Source organism: Equus caballus, chromosome 4 (genome assembly GCF_041296265.1).
Source record: "Equus caballus isolate H_3958 breed thoroughbred chromosome 4, TB-T2T, whole genome shotgun sequence".
Lineage (NCBI taxonomy): Eukaryota > Metazoa > Chordata > Mammalia > Perissodactyla > Equidae > Equus > Equus caballus.
In genome coordinates this window covers 47,190,660-47,211,103 of record NC_091687.1, presented here as the reverse complement: position 1 = coordinate 47,211,103, position 20,444 = coordinate 47,190,660, and the positions used below count along the sequence as shown (strand labels likewise).

General features: G+C 33.7%; 1 long non-coding RNA gene across 2 annotated transcripts in view; it reads left to right on the top strand.

The window, feature by feature from the left end:
- LOC106783087 (uncharacterized) overlaps nt 1-17,582 on the top strand; it is a 40,448-nt gene extending 22,866 nt beyond the window's left edge. Inside the window, exon 5 of one of the 2 annotated variants that reach the window (XR_011437821.1) lies at nt 15,301-17,582. This is a non-coding gene — a long non-coding RNA (uncharacterized lncRNA). The remainder of the gene's footprint in view (nt 1-15,300) is intronic. The other variant, XR_002807432.2, reaches the window with a different exon arrangement.
- Nucleotides 17,583-20,444: the final 2,862 nt, after the last annotated feature.

The following is a 20,444-nucleotide window of genomic DNA, read 5'->3' as shown; positions in this document are numbered from 1 at the left end:
AACAAAAAAAGGAAAAACAATAACAACAAAAAATATTCAGTCCTGGGATAATATGAAAGCCCCATAAAGTCGTTTAACTCTCTCTCTGCTAGGCTGATTTTCATACTCAAGGTCACGGCACAGATTGATATAACTAGTACAGCCATCATGTTCAGTTCTCCTAGGAAAAAGGAAAGAGAAAAGAGGAAGAGCAAAAGAGATGAGCTAAACAGCTGAGTGAGCATTTTTAATCAGCCTCTCTGGAAGTTCCACATCACATTTCCACTTCCAAGTCCTTGGTCAGCACTAAGTCTCATGGTCACACCCAGCTGCTAAAGCAGTTGGGAAATACAGGCTAGGAAATGTGCTCAGGCAAAAACTGGGGTTCTATTACAAAACAAATGCGAGAAATTCGATTTGGGGAACAAAATTATAAGTCAGCCAGTCTGCCCTTTGCCCACCATCATTCATGTACATCCTTATTTCTGTAATAGACCACACTTTACCTCTCACAACACCCAGTTCTCTTTAAGTTACTACCAGACCTAGATCTGGACTTGTCCAGGTTTCCAGATCAGGTTCATATGTGTCTTCTCATAGTCTAGTAACCTTTTAGATGAATGACAACTCATCTGGTTCAAACTCACTCATTTCACATTGACAGACAAGGAACAACATAGCTCATTCAAACTCCCTTCCAGATGAGGGGTAAATAGGAAATACCTAGCAGTCCCTAGCTCCTGGCTAAGAATATTCAAGCTTCGTTAGGCGTAAGTTACTTGGTTAGCCCCTAGCTTTCGCACTCTAGACTGCTATTCCTTGCACACTACCCTCCAGTGCCACATCAGAACTGGGATGTGGATTACAGCTTTAGCAGTCCATCTTTTCCTGATGCAGGGCACCAAGACAAGATCCTGCAGGCGAGGATGGGAGATTTTTTGACAATACATATACACTTTCCTCCAAAAAAATTAATAAACTCAGGGTCTATATTATTCTTGTCAGTATTTGTTCGGATAACTACAAGCAAACACTTTATCAGGCTGTAATTTTTAAGTTTGGTGTCTCCGATCTTTACTTACTGGCTTCAGAGCTCTTGCTAAGCATCACTCATAACTTAATGGCCAATGACACAAAGCCTTTTGAAATAAGAGGCTCTGATGGGAAGAAAATATTTAATCTTTATCTGTAGGCTCACCACTTTGTACATGAAGCACAAATCTTATTTGTTCAGACTATATCTTTCTAAACTTGCCAAGTCCAAAATTACAGCACTCTAAATCTCATATTACATATTCTTTTTTAAAGAAGTTATCTTGGATGTTTTCTTTCTTTCTTTTTTTTTGTTTTTGTTTAAAATATCTTATTTTCCTGGACTGGGAATAACAGTTGTATGTAGCCAGAGGTGAGAGGTTTAGGTGGCTTATAATTTCTTCAGTCGAGAGCACCTTCTTCTCTTGGTTTAACATATTCAGTGATTTTAAGAGATGGATTATTTTATGGAGGGTATAGCGTTGTTGTGTCCTCCAACTCTTGCTTCTTTTTTACTTCACCACCGAGAATTATAGAGGAATTTCCACCTTCCAAATTACTCATCTCTTCCCCAGAAGCAGCGCTTTATCAAGACTGCCACATCTGATCTCTTTTGATCTTAAGCACCTTTTGATTCTCTTATACAGGAGTTGGCAAACTATAACCCAGGAGCTACATCAAGTCCACTGCCTGTATTTGTAAATAACATGTTATTGGAACACAGTCACGCCTACTTGTTTGTATATTGTCTAAGACTACTTTCATGCTACAGTGACAGAGTGAGTAGTGCCAAAGAAACCATATAGAATACAAACCCTAATATAATCATTATTTGTTTCTTTACATAGAAAGATTGGCACACCCTGCCATAGCAGCTAGTGCTCAGATCTCAGAACTAATTGATGTATTTCTCAGCTTAGCAGGTGTATGAATTTGCTGTGGCTGCCATTACAAAGTGCCACAGACTGAATGGCTTAAACAACAGAAAAGTATTTTTTCACATTTCTGGACATCAAGACTTCAGCAGACTTGGTTTCTTCTGTTGCTTCTTTCCTTGGCTCGTAGATGGCTGTCTTCCTCCTGTGTCTTCACAGGGTCTTCCCTCTGTGTGTGTGTCTGTGTCCTAATCTCCTCTTCTTATAAGGACACCAGTCGCATTGGATTAGGGTGCACCCTAATGACCTCATTTTAACTTAATTACCTCTTTAAAGGCCCCATCTCCAAGTACAGTCACATCCCGATGTAGTGCTGGTTAGGACTTCTGCATAATGAATTTGGGAGATCCACAGTTTAGACAGTGGGATTTTCTTTTCTCAGATTGATCTATCTTTCTCACTACTAGGCCTCCACTTCTCTGTCCCCTCTTTCTCGTCAGTTCCTCTTGACTCTCTGCTCTAAAGTGGGCTCTAGAGCTAACCTTGCTGAATTGGGGTATTTGTTTGAGTGCTTCCATTTACTATGAAGTTATAACATACTCTGTCTCCTAGTTTTACATATATATATATATTTTACATGCATACATACATATACGTATTTTACATATATATATGCATATATATATATATATATATAGGCATGGGTTATCGATTATTATACTTGATCTCCTTGTTAATCAAATTTTAAGGTTGAGTGGAAATATTTCGATTAAGTGGATGCCATTATCTTATATAAAGCTGGAATTTAAGCTTCTTTTTGACAGATTGTATTCTTTTCTCATGGCTTTTATTCCCTCCTTTGTTTATTACATATATTAAAAATGTATATTTTGTAATCTTTCTCTGATAATTCTGACATAATTATCTTTGATAATTCAATTTTGCTGTTTATTGTCTTAGCTGACTTTTGCTCATAATATTTTGTTTTATCGTATGTTTCATGATTTTTCTTTTGAGTGAATAAGAGTTGTTGAAACTTTGTTATTGGGAATGCTCTGTGTCCTGGGTTTCCTTAAGAGATGATTTCCTCAGAGGAAGGTCCCCACCCCTACCGAGCAACTTGAGCTTGTTGAGATCATGGAAAGGACTGCTGAATGTTGGAAACAGCAACTTTAAAGCTACCTCCAAAATTTGCAGACTGGTTCTTGATTCTACAGTTCTCTGATAGTGGCAAAGTCTAAGGATCTTTTGGTGGCCCAGTTCTGTAACGTAGCATAAGAGTGATTCCTGGCAGTTCAAACGATTGTCTGTTTCTTCAGTTCCAAACATTCTCTAATTCATTTAATACCTTGTAATAAATCACTTCCTACTTCAAGTAGCTTAAGCAGCTTTTGTAGTTTATAACTGAACCCTGACCAATAAAGTACTGTCATTATGGTTTATATCAAATTAAAAGTTGTTACCTGGGGGATTTTTGGCTTCAGAAAACTTACCTTACATTTTTGAGATATGTGTCTACATATATATTTTTAGGCGTCTTTTAGTGGGAGAGATTTCTGATCCACTATATAATCAGAAAAGAAAGTCTCCATTTTTATTAGCAATATTCTTTTGTATATTTGAAAATAACTCAAAATACATTAAATAAAATTGAGTTAAGAATTTTTCTTTGGCTCAAGATGTATATCTTCAATTTCTGTCTTCCCTTGTTACTCTCATATTAGCCAGTTTATGCAAATTGACCTATGTTGATCACAAAATGTACACGTACTTACTTATCTATGCATCGTTCTTTTCACCTTGACTCTAGATTATGTTAGACCTAACTGCTGAGCTGGTACTCTAGGTGTCTAATACATGTTGTTGATAATGAGATTTATTTCTTAAGAATTTAACACGTAAATTAGGCCTATCTTTTAAAAAAAGTTGGATGAAATGAAACTTCTGATTATTTATGTCAGAACTAAGTAATTTTTCCAGTTGGCCCTCAAGAGTTTGGTGTTTTATAAAGCTAGATAAGAATATTGATAAGTATGTGTTGGCTTTTGGTTGCTTTGGAGGGAATCAAATGTCTTCTTTTTGAAGGAGCAGAACCCATAGCTCTTTAGGGGTTTGAGGACATCCGTTAATCTTCATCTGCCAGTTAATTACTCTTCACGTTAAACTACTGCTCTTCTAGGGCTGATTAATCAAACTGAACCTAATCTGGTGAGGTTTCTTGGTTTATAATCATAGGATCACACAAAGGATCACATTGAATGACTGGTGAAGGAAATTTTCAAACAGATCTGAGTATCGGAAATGGTTTCCTGGGAAAATTGTCAACAGTTTATGCCTTCTGAGTACTCAAAGTTCAATTAAAATTTCCAGGAAGTATATAGTTTCTCTCTTCATGTTTCCCCATGAGATATTTCTAAGGAACTTCTGAAAGGAAGAACCTTTCTTCTTAGTTTCTAACATGATAAACAAAATAAACAAATGAAAAAACCACGCATACACACCAAAAAACACAAAACAAAACAAAAAATAAATCCAGATGAAACATTGAAAAATGGAACTCAATGAATTTCTACTTAAAAATTTTATTTTGTATAGCATGCCTTTCTTTTCTTCACCTGTGTTATGTAAATATAATTGCTGATTAATAGGCAGGTGGTTAATAGATTAGGATTAAAATATTGAATTTAAATAAATCATATGCAACTTAATTGTTCTTAGCTTGTAATACAGTTTATGTAATTTCTTAACCTGAGTTATAGTTAATATTGTATATCATCATCAATCTACTTTTCAATGCCTAGAAAATTCTAATATGTTTAATTATATTGATATTATTAAAAAACTATTGAAATGAACATTTTCATAATGTGCTGCTGCTTTTGGATCTGTAATTGCAAAAGTGAAAATAATTTAAAGTTTAAATTTTGTCTTACCAAGCCACTTATAACAAATCCTTAGACATTAAATCTTAAAATTAACATGTATGTTACATATCACTGAGGATAGTCTTATTTTCTGGAGCTTCTACAGTTTATAATTAGACTTTTCCATTGTTTTTTGTAATCTGATTTAACTTTCAACAGTTTTTGCTGTCATTTGAGCAAAGCGACATCTTTAAAACATTCGCTTGATTTTCTTTTATTGCATTCAGTTGGGAATTTAGCCTGTGTGTGTTGTCATTTCTCTTTATTTATACCCAGAGTTTTCTACTGTGCATTTATTCAAATAGAGCAAAAACCTGGAAGAGTGACATAAGGGCATAATATTAGTATTGTGATCAACTAGTGGAAGCACTGCTATTCCTACACATATAGACACCACACACATTCCTGCTTGCTCCCATTGTTTCTCAATAGTTGTGATATTTGCAAAATAAGGTTTTCTAAGTTTATAAAGCTGTATCATAGAGACAAAACTCATTCTGTGTGTGTGTGTGTGTGTGTGTGTGTGTGATGAGAGGAGACCATTTTAAATTAGTAGACTAAGTCGACAGTGTGATTGATTTTTTTCTCCCCGAAGCCCCAGTACATAGTTGGATATGCTAGGTGTAAGTCATCCCATTCTAGTAGGATGCCGCCGCAGCATGGCTTGATGAGTGGTGTGTAGGTCCACTCCCTGGCTCTGAACTGGCGAACTCTGGGGAGCTGAAGTGGAGAAGGCAAACTTAACCACTCAGCCGTGGGGCCGGCCCCTGTGATTGATTTTTATACTTGTTTGTTGCCCTGCAGTATCTTCTCTATACGGTAGTAATAGACCTTGAAAGGAAATTCTATTGTGCTTATAAATAAAATCAAACAGAAGTAAATTTTAAAAATAAATAAAATATTTTAAAAGAAAACTAAATGAATAAAAACTGAAGAAGGCAATGTTAGGATGATTGTAATTTATTTCTCAGTTTGAATTATTTTATCATGCCTATAGCAGATATTAGAATTTTGGAGAAATTAAAGATTAATTTTTGAAAGAGAAATATATGAAACATTGTAGCATTTACTGGCTTTTTCACTCATTCAGCAACTTAATAGACGTTTATTTGGAATAGATTATGAATGCTGTCTTAGAGATTGGGGATTCCTTGGGACTTTATAAGAGATCTGCCTTCAATGGTACCTGTGCTATCTATTTGTGAGACAGGTAAAAAAAAAAAGTAAAATATATATATATATATATATACACACACACATGCACCTATATGTGTATATATATGCACACACAATATACATACATATATGCATAATAATGACAAATAAAATAATCATGTCTTCTTATTAGTAGTGGGAAATTAGGAAAGAAAAATAGTTCTGTAATAGACAATACTGAATTGCCTGTTGAGGAGCTCTGCATTTGGCAGAAATGGCCAGACTTTAGTGCTCTTGCCATCTGCAGTCTTTGTCTAGGGGCTGCCTGGGAAGAAGTAGTGTCAGTTTGAAAACTGAAGTAGGTCTTGAAAACATTGAAGCTGAAGACTGTCAGCTAATTTTATTCCTTGTAGCCAAATGGCAATTTCTTTCTTGAATGGAGATCTGAGTGGCGTATTCCCATGACTTCTACAAATTAAAAATTGAGTATGAGAGCTTAGAGCTCCTTAGGTGCTGAGTAGGATGGGAACAGATAAGTGTCATTTGGATTTGGCAAAATAGAGGTATTTGATGATTTAAGAGCAATTTAAAAAAGACTACTGTATAAGAATTTTTTTAAAAAGATAGACTAGAATGGATTGAAGAGTATATGAGAATTGAGGAAGAAATTTGGAAAGAGCATGGTATGAAAGGAACAAAGAAACTGTGTAGGCGTTAAACTGGTTTGTTTATTGAAGAAATGGCGTTTTCAATTTCTTGTTTGATTTTATAAGATAGATAATAGAAAATTTGTAGATATCAATGGGACTAACTCAGTAAAGGAGAAGTGATTGGAGATGCAGAAAATAAGGAAAATCATCAAAAATACAATATCCATTCAGGGAAGAGAGATATAAAATGGAGCCCAGGACTGAAATGGAAAGAATGGAATTTGATAAGAGTAGGGATACTTGTTTTTTTATAATAGGAAGAAAGAGAAGTTGAGTACTTTTGCAAGTGAAAAAGTAGATTTGTTGGTGGAAAGATAAGGGAGTTTCGAATTTCCACCTTACATTTTCTCAAAGAAATATGGTGGAGAAGAGTCACTCCAAAAAGTGAGAAAGTGAGCTTAAGAGTAGAGCATAGTTGGTTTTCCAGTCAGTGTTAAGTGACCACATAAAAACTGTGAACACAAGTAACATACACAGTTGAGATTCTGCAAGGCAGCGTAAATGGGAGGGGAGAGAGGAAGGAAATTTAAAGGGTGTGAATAAAATGATGGACAATAGATTACAATCAATACTTTGGTAAGGTCAAAAAGTAAAGTTGTATAGAGACTTGAACAAGTTATGTGAAAGGAGATGATTGGCGTAAAGGAAAATATTTGAAATAGAGATTTCAGAAGTGATTCACTTTCTGGTATAAAATTGGAAATTGCTGACTGAGGTGATATGGAGGAAAATACCATTAGAAATAAAAACACCAGGAAAGGAGGAAGTCAGGGAACTGATAGGTCATTGTCCAAGATGACAAGAGTGGCATAAAATATAGGTTGTTATATAGGAGCTAAAGTCTTTAAGAAATGAAGTAGAATGGCTAGAAGATTAGAGTGCCAAAGGTCAGGGCTTGCCAAGAGGGATAGATGGCACCCATATACTTTGAGAAACAGGATTGATTTGTTTTATTTCCTTCCTCTCTCCGTCCCCAGGGAAGAGGTGAAGAAATGGAATGCAAAGTCTAATGGGGAACCAAAAGTTCGCTAACCTCATCTTACATTTGCTTACTGCTCAGTGTCAAGTTCATGAAGTCGTTGACGTTTGGACAAACTTGAAAAAGTGATGGTGGTAAAAACAAAGAGCAGAAAAATTGTCTAGATCTAGTCTCAGGAAGAAAAAAGACACTAGCATGTTTTGCTGAGCCATCAGATTTTAGAGGGTGTTTACTCTACACCTTTAATTTCACACAAGAGAAAACCAAAGTTTACACAAATTAAGTAACTTTCTCAAGCTCACACAATTTGTTACTGGAAAAATCTGGACTAACCCTAGATTTCTGACTCCCAGTCTATATCCTTTCCTCGAGTTGGGTTTATAGAAGTATTTTTGAGAGACAGCACGTATACTGGATTAATTTAGGATATACCACAAAGTATATTCTTTCAGAAATATATAAAAAGCAGGAAGTAATTCTCTTTTGGTGGAAGAGTACTTAGGGTTCTTGACAATAAGGAAATAGTGACAGCACTAGTATGCATCCTTTCATTTGAACAAAAGCTATTCTTTAAATTCTAAAATTCCATGGCATTTACACAATTTGATGCCAGTAAAGCAACAGCATCACCAAAACATCATTAATATAACCTCAAGGAGAGTATGCTTCCAACTTGTTGTTTTAACAGTTTTATTTCTACCTCAAAAGGTTCTTTGCCTTGATGAAAGTAATGGGGAAGAAAACGCAATGTTCTTCTTATTTGTGGTTTAGAGACTGAGCACAGCATTGCTTCATCTATAAATAAGCTTCTATGAGAGTCCCAGAAGTCCTGCCACAAGTCTACTGTCACAGTTTATTGGTTAATCAGCAAAGAATTGAAATCTTGATTGGCTTTATTTGTTGGCTGATTGAAACACTGAGATAGGAAGTAGTGGACAGATTAATTAATTTGTGCTGGGGAATCCAAAGTTAATCTAAAGAACACTGTCATTTTGATTGATGGCTGTGTAAGAGAAGAAGTCTTTAAAAACCACCATGAATCGTCACTCTGTTGGCACATAAATACAAGCTTTTGTCTATATAACTGATTGAATTCTACTGAACAATACTGAATACTAATGTTTCTGTGTGCATAACAATTACCACAGGCTTTAAAGGTGGCCTACACAGAACAGAGAAAAATGGACAAAGGATGTTAATGAAAACAAACAGTTGAATCTTTGAACACTATCATGTTCAAGAAATGAGAATTTCCACTTTACTAACATACATCTATACAATGTTTTGTAAGATGTTTTAACCTAATAGTCAAAATAATTTATTTTATAAATCAGTAGTATATTCTAATTATAAAACTATAATTGTAGGATAGCATTTTTTTCTAAAAGAACCAGAGTAAGATTTTCATGCCTACACAACCTTTGAGAAAAGCAAGAAAACAGGAGTACCTAACTTTACTTACCATTAAAAAATCTTTAGGAAGTATAATTGACATACAGTAAATTGAACATATTTAAAATATACAAATAGAAAAGTTTTGACATATGTATACACTTGAGAAATTATCTTAATCAACAAGATAGAGAACGTGCTTATTACCTTTGAAAGTTTTCTCATATCCCATTTCAATCTTTCCTTTTTTCCTGCTCTCTGTTCCCATTGGATCTCAGGCAAATGGTGATGTGATTTACGTGATATTCTAGAATTTTATATAAGTGTAATTATAGAGTATGTGTTCCTATTTGTCTGGCTTCTTTCACTCAGTATAATTATTTTGAAATACATAAATGTTGCACATAACAATGATTTATTATATTTTATTATTGAATAGCATTCCGTTGTATGGATATGCCATAATTTGTCTGTTTACTTGTTGATGGGCATTAGAATTTTTTCCAATTTGGGCATATTTCAATAAAGCTTCTATGAGTATCTGTGTCCACGTCTTTGTATGGACATATGCTTTTATTTCTCTTGGGTAAATAGGAGTAAATGACAAATGGATTATATGACAAATGTATCTTTAACTTTTTAAGAAACTACCAAACTTTTTGTAAAGTGTTCCATTTTACATTCCCATTAACAGGGTAACAGAGTTTCAGTGCCTCCACATCCTCATCAACACTTGGCATGGTCAATCTTTTTAATTGCAACTATTCTAACAGGTGTGAGTAGAGTCTTGTGGTTGTAATAAGCATTTCCTTAATGACTAATGATGTCATGCATCTTTTCATGTACTAATTTGCCATTTGTTTATCTTACCTGATGAAAAGCATTTATTCAAATCTTTCTCTGATTTTTAAGTGGTTGAGTTTTAGAAGTTCTTTATCTATTCTAGATACAACTACTCCATCAGATGTTTCATTTACAAATGTGTTCTTCCAGTTCATTTTTTCCCATTTACTTGTTATTTGTTTTCAATTTGTCCCTTCTCTCCTTTGTTCTCTTTTTCTTCTATCTTCTTTGAATTAATTATTTTTCATAATTCCATTTTACCTTCTTTATTGGTTCATAAGCTATAACTTGTGTTACTATTTTAGTGGTTGTTTTAGGGTTTATTGCAGACATCTTTAATTAATCAGAGTTTACTTTCAAGTGACATTATACCACATTCTATGTAGTATGCAAACATTACATTAGTATACTTTCATTTCTTCCCTTCTGAGTTTAATGCTGGTTTTCATTCATTTTGCTTTTATATATATTACGAGTTGCACAGTAACCTGTTACTTTTGTTTAAATAGTCAATCATCATTTAAAGATATTGGAAAATATGAAAAATACACTGTATATTTACCCATGCAGTTACCATTTACAGTGTTCATCAGTGTTTTGTATAGATTCATATTACCACATATCATTTTCCTCCTATCTGAAGAACTTTCTGTACTCTTCCTTATAACATAGATCTGGAAATAAGTAATTCTTTCAACTTTTGTGTGTCTCAAAATGTCTTTGCTTCACTTTTGCTTTAAAAAGATATTTTTGATGAATATGGAATTCTAGGTTAATAGTTTTGTTTCTTTCATTATTTTGAAAAATTTGATCACCTGTTTTCTCACTTGCGTTGTTTCTATTGACAAGTCTTCTATTGTATTTACCTTGTTTCTGGTTTCTTGTAAAATTTTCTCTTCATTCCTGGGTTTGAGCAGTTACATTATGACGTGTCTTGGTGAAGTTTTCTTCTTGTATCTTGTCTTGAGTTTTGCTAAGGTTCTTCAATCTATGGGTTTATGGTTTTCATTATGTTTGCAAATTTCTTTACCATTATTTCTTCCAATGCTTTTTTTCTGTGTACTTTATATTCTTTTAGGCCTCTAACTGGACACATATTAGATTACTCATTCATTTTTTTATTTTTAGTTTTATTTTCTAAATGTTTCATTTCAGATAATTTGTATTGCTATGTTGTCAATTTCACTATCATTTTTTCTTGTAATATCTAATATTCAAATAATTCTATCCAATGTATTTTTCAGCTCAAGGATTTTGATTTTCAATTCTACAAATTTAATTTGAATCTTTTTCTTTGTAATCTTCCATGTCGCTACTTATCTCTTTGACAATATGGAATACAGTTATAATAAGTATTTAATGTCCTTTTCTGCTAATTCTAATAACTATATCAGTTCTAAACCGGTTTCAGTTAATTGTTTCTTCTCCTCATTATGTTATATTTTCCTTTTTCTTTGGATGCTTACAAATGTAATTAGGATGTAAATTGGATGCTTACAATGTAACTTACAATTACATTGCAAATTGAATCTTGTTGGGAGCGGGATATTTATATATTCTTAATACATATACTTATATATATTCATAGTATATTATACTTATATTAGCTATATAGATACTACTTTTAGTCTAGGATACACTAAATTTACTTGTAAAAACAAAGAAAGTAAGTTGATCTTTTAGGCAGGACCAGAGCATCATTTAATCTAGGTCTAATTAATCCTCACTCCCGAAGCACGATCCTTTTTAGTACTCTAGCCAATTTTCTGTGAGTTTTGACGTGTTCTAGTCTGGCTGGTCAAAACAGGTACTAGTCTAGTTCCTATGTGAGTGCTTAGAGCTCTTTCTTATTATCCTTTCAGATGATTCTTTCCACAGCTTCAGACAGTTTCTTTGGTGCATGGTCTAATCACCACTATGCTGAAAGTTACATCTGGTCTCTGCAGATTTCTGAGATTCTCTCTTTATGTAGCTCTCTTCTCATTGTTATTCTGTCTTAGGAATTTTAGCCACCCTAGTCCTTCATGTTCTGTCTGTCAGGAATTTCTTTCCTTTCTTGTCTGATGTTTAGAACCTTGAATATGATCATTTTCTATTTCATCTGTTTATTGTTGTGTTTGTTTCAAATGAGAAGATAAAATCCAGCTTCTCTTATTTCATCTCAACTGAAGGCAGAAGTCTTTTCTCTTGTATCTTAATGTATCTAAAAGGTAGGTTTTGATTTAGCTTCCAACTGATGAGAAAAGAATCATATAACAAAACCTCTGAGCCTTTGAAGACAGTGACAGGTAAGTTATGAAATTTAAATATGTAAAAAGATTAAGCTAAAAAGCCATGTTTTTTACAAAAAAGCATTTATACAAGATGCCTTGGACCAGGGAAAAGGACAAAAATAAATCCCCATAAAGCTATAGGATTTTTAAGAGATTTTATTAGACATAGCATGTCAATTGACAAATATTAGTGTTTATGTTTTGACGCTGAGTTCGGTTTACAAGAGTCAGGAGGTTGCACTAAACAGAAAGCCACTCTCCTCACTTACCACTACCAGTGAACAGAATCAGTGGCAAACCCATATGTAGTGAATCAGCAAGCTGTATTAGAAACTGTCCAACAGCTCTGTATTGCTGAACGTGTGTAAAGTGAGGAATGGTAGAATATTAGACTGATGCCATAGTCAGGTCAGGATCAATGACCTTCTGTGTCATTATAAAGAGTTTAGGATTTAGCCTATACACATGCAGAGAATCCAGGAAAGTTTTCCTTTTGTTTTTTTAAATTTTTGAACACTTTATTGAAATATGATATACATACAAAAGAGGATGCAAAATGTACGCCTCAAAAATTTTTCACAAGTAAACATGCATATGTAACCCCTCCACAGATCAAGAAATCAGAACAGTGCCAGCACTCAGAAGCACCTCTTAGGCCACTTCCAGTTTTGAACAGAGCAACCAAGTCACAAAGTTACCTAGTAAACTACCCAGGGGAAATATATCTACTTGGAGGCCTGGAATATTGAAACAAGTAGTTATTTTCTTTCTTTCATTTTCTCTGAGAGGAAAAAGAGAAACATTACTGAAGTAGAAACAAATTCATATGACATAGCGAGTGAGTTGAAACTGAGACAACTGAAATTTATACCTTTGTGCCTCTCGCAATTATTCCATGCAAAAGGTTTCACTCTAGTCCTCAGAGATATTTAAAAAAACAAACAGCAAAAACAAGGAGGGTAATAAAGACTTCTTACATGATTGTGCTATAAATACTGAAAATATGTTTCCAAATGTGACAAGAAATATTACGAGCGATTGCAGATGCATAAATGGAGCAAGTGTAAAACTCTTTCCTTAGAGGCACCGATAAAAAAAGACTATTATAAAGCACTACAAAATAATTTCTTTATCCAAAAGCTCTGAAGCAGTTATTAAACCAGCTGTTTTCAAAAGTACACAAATCTGCTAAGTTGCAGTTGGGTAACTGTTAAATGTTAAAGCCATGAATGATCAGCATTGAGCAGATGGTCTGGGAACGGGTGAGAAAATGGCAATGTTAATACCACCAGACTGAGATGTTCATTTGTGCTGTGGTATGCGCAGACTGGCTGAATAATGAAGGTTCCGTAATAATTGTGTAAATCCCAACATTATTAAATCGATTCAGCTGGGGTTTCTTAATATATGTGAAGCACTTGATGTACTTGGAGAAATACCTCCTCTTTGGCTAAAGCTGTTCTCATTAACTCATACTGCTTTATTTGCGGTGACCTCTGTGTTCCTGTTAAGTAATGAGTGGAATAAGAATTAGAAATCCACTTTCAATCTAAATATTAGAAAGGAGGGAAAATGTTAAGAAAAGCGTCAGCACATGAGCCTTGCATGAGATTGGCCCATGGCATTAATTTACCTATCAAGTTTGGTTAGTGTTTGTTTTAGACTATTTAAGAGTTTATAATTAGACTTGCACATTTGGGGTTTGAGAAAGTTGTCTTTTCCTTGTCAATGTTTATTTTATCTCAAAGGGAAGAAATTCGTATTAACATACCTTCTGGTTTTTAGTTTAACTTGGGCATTCCCAGATTTTTACCACAACATCACTTCAGAGGTTTGTAGAAACGGATTTGTGGAAAGCACAGCCATCTACAGCAGTTTTTCTCAACCTGGGCTCTACTACTAATTGTTTTGAGGGCTATCGTTTGCAGTGGACAATGTTTAGCAATCTCTCTGGCCTTGGCCCACTAGATGCCAGTAGCAGCCTTTCTCTCCAAATTGTGACAAACAAAAATCTATCCAGACATTACCAAATGTCCCCTCAGGAGCAAAACTGTCCCCATCCCCTATTCTTCATTGAGGACCACTGGTCTATGGGAAAGCCAAAGGAGAATGTGACTCATTACCTCTGGTGGGAAAAAAACAAGAAAGAAAATGAAAATGTTATGAAAGTGTCAACAAAGAGTTGAAATTTTTGATTGAACTTGACTTTAAGTAAAATGTCGGTACACAGAGCCCCATGATAAGATTAAAATGCCAAATATAATAATTTAATTCTATGGATGTGAGCCATGTGATGTTCCCAGTTGCTGGAAATGAAATGAGATTCAGAAGTAGGTGAGAAAAAAGAATATTCAAGCTAGGTTTTTCAAAATATTCTCTGAACAGTAATCAAATCAAGACATTTAAAAAATAAAGAAATCTGAAGTCAATTAGATTTTGAGATACGCTGCAAATCACGTCTTCATATTGAAGATTTATTTTGCTGAAAAGCATATTAAAGGCTCTAAAACGTCTTGCAGTTAACAACAACCAAAAAAGAACCTCCAGTATTTATCCTTGGAATATACGTGCATGTATGTATGAGTGTGTAATATGTAACTTCTTACAGAAGTATTATTCTCCATACTCATTTTAAGCAGTCAAAGAGAAGTCACAATTTCTATGGGATCTGTATCTTAAAGCTCATACAATTTACGAGACAGCCCATTATACCTTTGTCTGGAACTTGCCTTCTGCTATTTTAGACATTATAAGAAACTGGAAAGTAGAGAGAATGTGTTTCTAGTAGGAGGTGAGGTATCAGAACTAGGACAGGCAGGGAAGGGTGGGTTGGAGGCTGGCCTTAGGTCCACCGACACCAGTAAGAACGGACATGCAATGGAGAGCTAATGTTGACATTGGAGACTAAAGAACTACTGTACACTTTAAACAAAAGTAAAGTTTAGAGCAATTGAGAATAGATACAAATAAACTTGCATATGGAAAGGCCATTTAGTCCAATGGTAACAGTTAACAGGGCAGCTCCTGTGATCATCACATGAGCATATTCACTAATGAACTGATTATTTGTTAAAATATTCTGTTTAGTCTAAGCACTGTGTTTTATTTCTGTCATATCCTACCTTTCCTGTTTTTCAGATATTGTAAAAATCTACTCACACAAATACTAAGCAAAAAAGATAAGGAACTTGTTAATCATGTGGATTGCAGGGTTTCATGAAATCTAATAAAGTGATTTTGGATAACTAATACAACCAATGCAAAGCAATCTACAAGTGAAGACACAAGCAGAGTGAGCGTGGTTAATGACTGAAGAAGAGAAATGGAAAAGAAAAGAAAAAAAGATCTTTCAAGAGAGAATAATTTTGAATATCAAACAATGAAGAGCTTTTCAGAATTTTGATGAAGAAAATCCTTGAAAATTCTTGCAAAAATGATACCCCTCCCTTTTAGACTGTTCATTCAAAATATAGTGCTATCATTTAATTTTGCCCAAAAAATTACCCCCAAGTTAATACAATTCATTCTTTTTAATTCTAAAAATTAGCTTATACTTATAATTACAACCAAAAATACGACAGTTAAATAACGCTTTTTTATAATTTTTCGCTGTATATTTCAAATCAGCCAGTTGGACCAATCAAGTATTGTCAATGTTCATTATAAAGTTTTCACCCCACCTTTGGAAACCTCTCTAAAGGTGACTTTTTCTGTACCAAGTGTCCTTCAACAAAGAGGAACCTCCTGGATCTCAGTGATTATGAGGGACACGACCTGGCAAAGGCCTTGTGACTGTTCTGAGATTCAGTTATACACTTATAAAATCACTGTGTTCTGTTTAATTATACTCATGAAGAAATACGAACTATAAATATAACTATAAAAATAAATATAAACTATAAATTCCCTATAAGCTCTAAGATTGTTATTGCACATTTCAATTTCTTATAATGAGTATCTTAGATCACTTTCAGGAAACAAGAAATGTGTCATTTTGGAAACTTTTGCTTTGTTAATATATTTTTTAATGCTTTAAGGTTTAAAAATCAGCTATCTGAAAAAAACCTCTTGTCTCATTCCCTCACTATGTCAGATGCATGATATGAAGATTTTTCCAATTAAAAAAATCCCAAAACACGTTTTCACATTGTGGAAAACTTGGAAAATGACAAATAGGCAAAATGGAGGAAAAAACTCATTATCTTTATACCCTAAAACAAAGATGTTTAAGATTTTATCACTATTCCTCTAATCTTCCATGTGTAAATTATATCTGAGACACGTTCCCAAGACATTGACAGCCTTTTATAATCATTTAATCTCACAGATGCATGTAACATTCTTTACTAAATATTCTTCCCCTTAGATATTTAAGTGGTATAAATAGACTATTATAAAACAAAATTGTGTTCCTGTTGTCATTGTTTTTTACGTAACTCTGCGAACTTTAGATTATTCTCCAAGGACAAATTTGTGGAAATGAAATTGTCAGATGAAAGACTGAGCATTTTAAAAGTTTGTGTTTTGAATTGCCAAAATATTAAAGAAACCAATAAACCTAGGAAAATACCTAACAGAAATGTGTAGGACTAATATAAAGAAAACTTTAAAACACCATTAAGGAATACAACAGGAATCCTAAATAAATAGAAACATATAACTTGTTCTTGAATTAAAAAGAATCAAAATTCTAGGCTTGCATTTAAACCTTGAAGATCAAACACATGTGTTTATCTCTGAACTGTGCCAAAATTCTACTGAAATTACAGCAATGGAATTAATTGCACATAGGGCCTGAAAGGCAAAGAAACCGGAAGAGTTGACAAAAGTGACTTTGTGGAATATAGAAAGTGAGTGTCAGAGTTTTGCTGCTCTGAAGAGCATGTGTGAGTGTGGGAGGGAGATATATTGGGGACTGGGGGATAGTTAAAAGCAGGCTTCTGAAGGCCAAAGTACATGGCAGGGCTACAAGTGAGGGTGTGTTTGGTGTCTATGGAAGCGTTAGACCCTGAGATCTCTTTCATCTGCCCAAGTAGCCAGGTCTCTGGTCCTGCCTAAATCTTATAGGAGGCAGGAAGCTTTCACTCTGAAGAAGTTTATCCTGGAGACTTTGTACTCAGTAAAATCAGAAACTGGTTAGGAAGAGAAGAGACACTTTTCCACAAGTAAGGGATTATCCTCCAGTCTAGACATGTTGATAGCTAAACTTAAATTCATGAGGCAGAAGAATTTAGATTCATCTTGTGGGAAATGGACTATAAAAGGGAGCAGCAAAAACACCAGTCAACAAGACCTCTATACTGTAGCCCAGCACAAACACCATGATTCTAATAACAGTTTTAATGTGCTGCTATTAAATATGAATGCACAGCCAAAGATCATCAGATATCTGATAAAATCCTTTAACATGAAAAAAAAAAGTAATAATCAGAATGAAAGAAGTCAGAGGAAAGAGAAAACTCAACGAGCAGAAGGAACTTCGGGGAAAGTCCCATATATAATATTATAGGCAAGAGAAGCTACTGTATTATGCGACAAAACAAAATACTATTGAGAAAAAAAAAGAATGTTAAAGCAATGTACAAGAAGAAAGTGTTCCTAGAGTCAAGGATATGAAATTCTAACTTAAAGTCAATAGCTTGGTGTTTACATTTGAGGAAATCTAACAGGAAAAAAAATTAGAAAAGAGAATGAAATTAGAGAGTCATTCTGACAAATTTATCATCAGATTTGTACAGCTCCCAGAAAAGAATACAGAAAAAATAGGAGGAAGGAAATTATCAAAAAAAATATGTAAGAAAAATTTTTGGAGAAACATGAGTTTGTTTCATGAAGTCTCTAGTATAATGCATGAGGAAAGACCCATAGCTTTACATTACTGTGAAATTAAAATACCATAAATAAAGAGACAATCCTAAAAGTTTATATAATGGAAAGACTGAGGGCTATATAAAAATTCAGAATTCAGTGTAGATTCCATAACAAAAACATTATTTATCAGAAAAAAATATTTCAATCTAGAATTTTAAATCCGACCACGTATAAGGTTAGAATCAAGACATTTCCGGCACACAAATTAAAGCAATTGATTTATCATAAGCACTTTCTCAGTAATCTTCCATAAAGTATTTGTTCCTAAAATAATATAGTAATCCTAGAAGGAAGTCATGAGATCCCAGAAACAGGAGCTCAAATATTAGAAAAAGGTGGAGGAAATTCCCGGGACGATATTGGAGGGAAGTCTCAGAATGCTAGCCACACTTAGTATCTAAGATCTAGAAGTTCTAAGGGGTCACAAGGATGGGGCTCCTCATGGGATGGTGAAAAGAGGACACAAACAATCAGAGGAACTGATAGACTACTTGATTTGTATGGATTGCACAGGGAGATTTATATTTGGGAGATTATGTTAAACCAAAAATTTGGCCCTGGAATAGAAATAAGTAGACAGAAAAACAAGTGAATGCTAATAAAAGAAGCAATTAGTAACTCCAGAGAAAACAAACATTTTTATAAGAAATGTGATCTTAGTATGTTGGCAGTTGTGTGGAAAAGGGATGTTGCCAAACATTTTTTGGAGGAAAAATAAATTAGCACAGCATTTTTGAAAAACAATTCATTCAGTAATCATCATGATATAAAACATGAATAGGCTTTGTCTTAGCAGTTCCTCTTCTAAGGAAAATAACACACAGAAATATTCTCCAGAAAGTTCTTGAGTATATGCACAAAGACTTTGATGGTAACAAATTAATAATAGGGGAGAGAGAGAGAATTAAACGTATATTGGTAGTATTATGGAATACTATATACCTATTAGAAAAAGAGAAAGTTTGATGTAATAATATGAAATTATGTCCCTGCTATAGTACAAGTGGAAAAATTGCAGACAATTTTATTGCCTTATTTCATCTTTGTAAAACAAATATATACACACATGTACAGGCGTGTGTATATGTTGTACGAGCGAGAATGGATATGTGATCTAGAAATATACATACCAAATTATTTTCAGTGATTATCTCTGGGACTTGGAAATGGGGAATGGAGCAACTTTCATTTGTATTACTTTTTACATAAGTATGTACTATTTTGTAATAAAAAACAAAATTAAAAATAAGAGAATAAAGAAAAGAAGGAATCATACCAAAATCTGTCTTTGTTTCTGTCAATCATTTATTGTACTTTCTCCTTATGTAAACCTCCTTCACAAAGCATAGAAGGGTGCATAGCGAAGTATTTGTGTCTAATATTCCTCCAATCTGTTATTTAAAAACTGCATATTTCTGGATATATACAAATGCGTCTTTAGTATATAGAGAAAGGATATACAATTAAGGTCACTGGTATTTCCACATGTGTTAAAAAGGCACATTAAGACACTTAAAATAGCAGGATTGGCTATTTAGAGTTCAGATGATTATATGTTGGAAAACATGTGCATGTTCCACTTCCCAGCTAATGGACATTTTCATCCAGATGGATCTGGCTATAGATAGAAATGTTTTCCTAAGTGGTAATCAGTGCCTTTTGATAAAACACAAAATTACTCCTTGTTTGAAATAGTTACCTCGATTCTGGGCAGCTTCAGTCTCTTTCCAAAAAACCTTTGGCAAAAGAGTAGAGTAAGAAATATTTAAGAAAATTATGTATTTTTTTAAGTGGAGCTTCTTTGGAATGTGGACACTGGTGGCAATGGAATTAGTTAAACTGATTCGAAAGCCAATTGTCTGGGGCACCTTTGGCTAGCTGCTTTCTATGATTTATAGAATTTTATTTTCTTTCCAGATTTTTAAACATAGATAAGATATATTATTTATATAAGTAATATATGAATTAGTAATGAAGAATACCACATTAGTTGTACATATATAATATATTATTTTATATATATTATCTATATAACTAATGAGGTATTCTTCATTTACTCGTTCATTACATTTGTTTCCTCATTACATTTATTATATATATTTATATATAATTGATATAAAATATATTATATATAGTGTATGATGTAATATATACCGAATGAGATATTTCTTGCATACTAATATATATGAGGAAATATATATGTGTATTTATATGCACATATGTATACATATGTCTACATATATACATGTATATACACATACGTATATTTTCTACCTTGAAACATGTAAAAACTCATGGAAAACAAAAGTCCTATAAATCATAGAGAGCAACTTTTCAAACGTTCCTAGGACAATTGGCTTTGGAATCCATTCCAAATCCAATATCAGTGCGTGTGTGTGTGTGTGTGTATA